This window comes from Phyllostomus discolor, chromosome 3, assembly GCF_004126475.2.
Source record: "Phyllostomus discolor isolate MPI-MPIP mPhyDis1 chromosome 3, mPhyDis1.pri.v3, whole genome shotgun sequence".
Taxonomy (NCBI): Eukaryota; Metazoa; Chordata; class Mammalia; order Chiroptera; family Phyllostomidae; genus Phyllostomus; species Phyllostomus discolor.
In genome coordinates this window covers 203897066-203903944 of record NC_040905.2, presented here as the reverse complement: position 1 = coordinate 203903944, position 6879 = coordinate 203897066, and positions in this window count along the sequence as shown.

Sequence of the window (6879 nt, the reverse complement as noted above, 5' to 3'; positions counted from 1 at the left end):
TTCTTCCCCTCTGCTCCTTCTCTCTCCAACTGTTTTTATTATTCTGCAGAAACCCTTCTGATCTCTGTTGAATTCCATGATAACAAATAAAGGTGGTTTCTCCCCCGCCCCCCATCTCTCTTTCTCTCTCTCTCCCAATTGATATGGAGAAACTGCTTCAGGAGCTGTGGATTGGTTCTCAGAAATAATCATCACAGCTACTGTTTCCAGAGGGCTTATTTACTACCAGGCACTCTGCTATGAGCTTTCCATGATCTACCTCATTTTCTCTTCACAACTACCTGGGGAATTAGATACTACCATTTCCTCATTTTAGAGGCAAGGAAATGAAGAATTAGAGAGTTTACAGGACTTACCAATAATAAAAAAATAATATAGCCAGTAAGAGGCAGGGCTGGGACTCAAATCCAACTATAATATCAGGTAATTTCTGACTTGGCAACTTGGGTCCTTCTTATATCTGTGGCCTGTGTTATAGTTGTTTTTTCTGCTATTTCTAAGCCTTACTCTTTGCTTACCATGGACGGAAGAGGGGAATCCCTTTTTCCTAGTTCTTGTTTCAATGAGGAAGTTTGTTGTTGTTTTTTTTTTTCTGAGCACATTCTGGGTAGAGGAAAGACTGATCTGCTGAGTAAACGTGAGAATGCCTGGTCACACTCAACCCAGCATATCCTTCTTCATAGGAAGGAGCTGTCTCTGTGGCTCCATCACACCCTACCCCCAACCCCCAGCAGGGTGACTGTCCTAGTCCTGCAGCCTGGTTCCGGAATTCATTATTACCTACCGGTCTAAAAGCCTCTTCCTCAACCTGACTTACATCAGTATTACGAGTGATCTTTTGGCCCCCATTTGCTTCTTTGTGTTTTATTCCTCAGCTTGATCGGAAATCAGACACAACACATGGGATGCCAGTTACTGAGATTCCCCAGGGAGCCCGAAATGGGCTTCTGAGGAAATTACACTGGTGGGAAAGCTTCGTGGTCTACTGCTGGTTGCAGTCCTTGCTTTGGTGGCTTCAGAGTATAACTTTAGCTTCCCTAGGCTTTCAAGCTGTAATGCCTGTCCACTTTTATTTAAATGTATTTTTAAATGTTTTATGTATTTATTTATAGAGAGAGGAGAAGGGAGGGGAAAAGAGAGGGAGAGAAACATCAATGTGTGGTTGCCTCTCACACGCCCTCAATCAGGGACCCAGCCCACAGCCCAGGAATGTGCCCTGATGGGAATCGAACCAGCAATCCTTCAGTTCACAGGCTGGCACTCAGTCCACTGAGCCACACCAGCCAGGCCACCTGTCCACTTTTCAGCACTGAATGGTGGTGTGGCAGAAATGGCTAGTTGTTTCTCAATATCTATTCTTTTCTTCCTCTATTAATATAATCCTCCCCAGGAAAAAGACTAAATTTCCCAGCCTCCCTTGCAGCTAGCTGTGGCCACAACTCATCCACTGCACCACTTCTTTTTCTTTGTTTTTCTTAAAATATGTTTATTAATTTTAGAGAGAGAGGAAGGAAGACAGCGAGAGACATCAATGTTAGAGACAAACATCAATTGGTTGCCTCCCACACACGCCCCTGACCAGGGGTTGAACCTGCAATCGAGGTACATACCTTGACTGGGAATCAAACCCCCAAGCTTTTGGTGTACGGGACAATGCTCCAACCGAGTCACACAGGCCAGGGCCATCCACTTCTTTTCTCCTTTCTGCTGGCTGGAATGGGACATGATGATGGCAGCTGGAGTATTTTCAACCATTAGATGGAAGCTATGTATTTGGGATGGTAGTGCAGTAACAAAAAAAAAAATAGAGTAAAAACTGCCACCTTCAATGTACCATACCATGGTACATGGTACCAATGTACCATGGTACATAGTCAATGTACCATAGGTAGCTTGACTACCTATCTAGTCTTCTGTGTGAGAGAGGAATAAACTCCTAACGCGTGAAAGCCATTATCATTATCTTAGCTACAGCATCTAAACCCATATATCTTAAGTAACTCAAGAAGGGACCCAAGAATTTGTTTTCCAATCTGGGGGAGGGGAATAGGGCTGTGGTAGAGGCCTAACTGTGTACTTCACTGTGTGAGGGAATCAGTGAATGAGGAAGAATAAAAGAATTGGGCATTTGTTGAATGCTTAGACTATTCCAGATAGTGTGACTGATACTTTCCATTATACTTTCTCAGTTGATCTAAATGATTCTTTAGGGGTAGATCTATTATCCCATTATTAGTTGAGGCTCAAAGAAACTAAGTGATTTGACTAAGGTCACATACCTAATAAAAAGGTATGTTAGAAACGCAGGTGAGGTCTGTGTGCTCCCAAAACCATATTTTTTCCTCTCTAGCAAACAATTTACTCATTGTCCCCTCCCAGCAAATATAATACAATACAGCACAATAAAATCTTGTCCCTGTTGGGAGAAAACCCTCCATGGGTCTCTTGTGTTTTTGCACATGTTGAGAGCAGAGGCTCTGACTGTCATTTGTCCTAGACTATCTTTTAAATGATGTTTGTAGGACAAAAGTCCATAATTTCCCTCCAGATCAAAGGACAGAAATGCTTACCCTTCACTATAAAAGATTTGGTTTCTGTAACCAAATCTTTTTCCTCTCCTGTAACACACTGGGTATTCAGATATCCAGAAACTGAGGCAAGCATGCTGATGCTTGTTATATGCAGTGCTGTAAAAATGAAATCCTTTGTCTCTGATCCAGGAAATCCCATGTCTTCTGACTGTATCCATGAAACTGCATTACACTAAGCTGTTCGCTTGCACCTGGGACAAGTTCTCAGTTCTTGATAGCACCTGCCATGTTTGTTGCCATGGTGAGAGTCACCATGTTTACTACAGTGTGTCACATCACATGTTTATAATTTACATTATTTCAACTAAATGTACAAAGTCAACAAAACAATAGAGAAAATTTAAATACTACCCTGACCTCCCTTATTCTAAATAAGTGCACACCTTGAATTTAAGCATGTGATGAAAGTATTGAATCTGCTATTTTCTTAAAGGGTCTTAGTTTTCATGTGGATTTCATGACTTGGTCATCTTGCCACACTGAGTATGATTCTAAAATTCAAAGATGCATACTTTTTCATGTAATATGGCATCTAAATCTAAACCCCATCTTCTGGTGATCATTCCAAGAGACAGCTATCAAATTAAACACCAAAGGAAAACTCAGAGAAAATAAATCAGTCTCCAGTGCCAAAGCTCTCCTGGGAAATTTGCAAGTATACTTTTCAGCTTATGTGACTTATGTTGTTGCTATAAGTCAACTTTAGAAGGTCACACCCCCATAAGCTATGACTCCAGAGGATTACATTGCAGGGGGGAGGGGATCAGTATAAGGTATTTGGCTCTGGGGAGAGGTTATTTTAATGATGCTCACAAAATTTCTTTAACAATTGAATACAGCATGTATATATCCTTGTATTTATACATTACTTCTAAAGAATTGGAAACTAATCCTTTTTCATATCCAGAGATTAAAGAGTCCCATGCACTTGATTTTGACTTCTTGGTCAGTGTGCTAAACTTTGAAGTATATCAATAACCATTTATTTATTTATTTTTCTTGTTCGTTTTATTGTTGTTCAAGTACATTTGTCTCCATTTTCAGGCTACCACACCCCCCCACCCAATAACCATTTATTTTTTTTATTAAACCAGTGATTATAAATTGTTTGTTTTTACTTAATTGAATTATGTATAATGAAAGTCAATCAACTACATCTGAAAGTATTCGTTTTTAAAAATTAGATAGCACATGCACGTATAATAAATTTCAGGATACAAACTGTATTGGTTCTGCTCTGCCTTCAATATTACCACAAAAATTGGGACAATGATATTTTAATATCTGAGTCTGGATCGGTGGCAACTCGGAAACCACTATACAACAAAGGATAAGTATAGAGGTAGAGAGAGATTGAGAGAGAGAGAGGAAAATAATCTACAATCCAAGATACTTCTCTGAACCAAAATTCTAAAACATATGAGGAAAATTAACAATTAAGGTTAACCCTACACAAAACCAATAAGGAGATGAATTAACTTGGCTTCAATGAACATAATAGAGAGACTTGAAAATGACTTAAATGTTTAGGCTCTAGAAAAAGATAAAGAATAGAATAACACCTATTTTTACAGGAGATATTATAAGAATATAAACAGGTAAAAATGAAACAGGAACAGATGGACACGACAAAGAATCAGTACCTGGAGTGATCTCATGCACCTCACCTCACACATTTGCCGCATCTTCCAGCTGACTTCCAGTTTGAACATCGCTTGTTGTTCTCTAATCTAGGACTGGGGAGTCAAGGTGCACGTGAACACGGTGGGGGCAGTGTTACTCCCTCTCCTTCTAGAGCCTTCCGCCATGCCGTCCAAAGCCTCCTGCCATGTGGTCTCTCCCCATTTGTGCTTTCCTTAGGAATCAATGGGCAGAGCAGACCAATACACCTGCTGCCTGAACATATATTGAGGTTGGGGAGGGGTTGCCAGTCTCTTCTTCTGCAGGCACGCCCAAAACAGAACACTTATTTTCCTTAAAGGCTGAATTCTGTCCCATATCCTATTCTTTCTTTCCACTGTTTGGTGGTGATGGGTTGTCTGTGGAGAGAGAGGTGAGACTGGGAAACAGGTGGGGAGGAGAGGTTGTGATGGAAGGGCTGGTAGAATAGTTACGGCTCTTCCAATGCCCTGCTGGAATATAGCTGTTTCCAACCGCTGGCGATTCTTTACACACAGAGTGTGGGCTGCTGTGGATGTTTTGGTTCAGATTTGGGCCTCGGCAGCAGTTTCAGGACAACGGGAAAAAAATCCCTTTCAACATCCAGTCACACAAACACACATCTAGTTCCTCCTCCTTTTAGTTTAACAAATGTTGGCATGCTATTTAGTTTTCCACATCTCATTTTTTTCACTTGAAGTATTTCTTAGAGATTGTTCCCTGTCAGGACATATACATGTGCCTCGCTCTTTTTAATTGCTGCACTGCATATATTCCACAATACAGCTGTACTAAAATTTACTGTAATAGCTCTCTAGAGATAGTTTGTCTCTAGGCTCTTCCTATTACAAACAGTCCTGCAATGAATATTTTCAGTATACATGACTTCATATAAACAGCGTTTTTAAAAAGTTACCTAGAAACCCTGACAGATGTTTGGCTTCCAATGGATATTCCTCTTTACAGTGCAATTAGCCACACACACAGAGTCTTTCCTGACTTTAAAAATTCTGTGACTTATCACAAGAATTGACGATTTCTACTTTAATTGCATTGCTTAGTATGTGACAGGTACTCCGTATTCACTACAGTGGTTCTCCGTAATAGTTCATCAAAGTGTAATAATGTCTTTGACATAGACTTAAGCAGCAACTAGGGATCAACATTGAAGCTGCTACAGCACACATAAGGGTTGAAGGATGGAGTGGTGCTTAGGAATGGGAGTTCTGAAGTCATACGTGCTTGAGTTCCAGTCCCAGCACTTCCGATTTTTACCTGTATCACTTTAGACTTGTATGCCATTCAGTTTTCTTGTCCATAAGATGGGGTAAGCACAGGACCAATTTCATGGTTGTAGGGATTAAATAAGAAATCAAGCATTATTCTCAGGAGACTTCCTGGCACAGAGTAAGTGTTCAATAGGCAATAGCTATGCATTAAGGTTTCAGGTCAGGTGACAACTGGATATACAGAAACTTTCAAGTCAGGCCTGAGTTCATTGCTGCACAGGAAATGGCAATTGGTTCACAGCTTTTCCTTTTATTTGGCACATTTCTTGATTTCAGAGGTGTTAAATTGTGACCACAAATGATTCACTAGAACTAAGGAGTATAAGAATAAAAGCACAGGCCTATAAGGGCCTGGAAGGGATTTCAATATTACCTTAGATCAGATTATCTTGCAATAACCATTCCCATGTGTTAAATTTGTATTTGCCAAGCATTTTGCATATCTTATCTCATTTAATTTTACAAGGCCCATGTGATACACAAATCATCACCCTTATTTTGTACAAAAGACTGAGGATTTGAGAAATCAAGTGGCGTGCCCAATGGCAGCACGTCATTAATCAGTTGCAAAACAGGGATATTCGGCCAGGTCCTTCTGTAGGCTGCCATCCACTTCCGATGACATCTCATTTATCCGTGAAAGAACCAGCTCATGGAAAACCTTGAATGCCCAGAGCGAGCTTGAACTCCATTTTGGAGGACTGAGGCAGAGTGGTCTTCTCCGTTAGGCGCAGTGCCTAGGGCCCACAATACTTTTAGGGGCCTACAATAATGTTTTAAGTTCTTTTAAAGTCAGAGAGAAAAGTGAACTTTTAGGTCGAAGAAAATGTCTTGCTCTACCGCACTGATATATTCTTCTCTATACCAATGCGGTTGTAAAATGTGAATGTTATATATAGATCCTCCAGCAACAGGCAAAAGCGCCCAGGATCCACCAAGTCTTAACGGGGCCTTGTGCTAGGTTGCGCTGAACTTCCCGAGATGGTGATAATAGCAGACCAAATTGGAATCCGGGAGCTGATGGGCAAGTTGTGAAAAACGTGGTCACGGTCTCTCTCCTCCTATGTCAAGGCACCCCCCCCACCCAAAAAAGGAAGTTGAGACAGAAGTGAAACTTCTGGGCAGAAAGTGCCACTTTCTAGCTGCCTGATCTGGGTGGGCCAAGTGACTCGACCCATCTGAGCCTCAGAGGCGCCATCGATCAAACGGGGTGCTGTACCTCACGGGGTTGTTGGAGAGGGCTTGTGTGACTTGCTCACCGCTGTCTGCAAGCGCTCTAGAAACACATGTTGAAGGGACGCAGTAATCGTGTGCTTGGCACAGTGGCTGGCGGTAAGCAT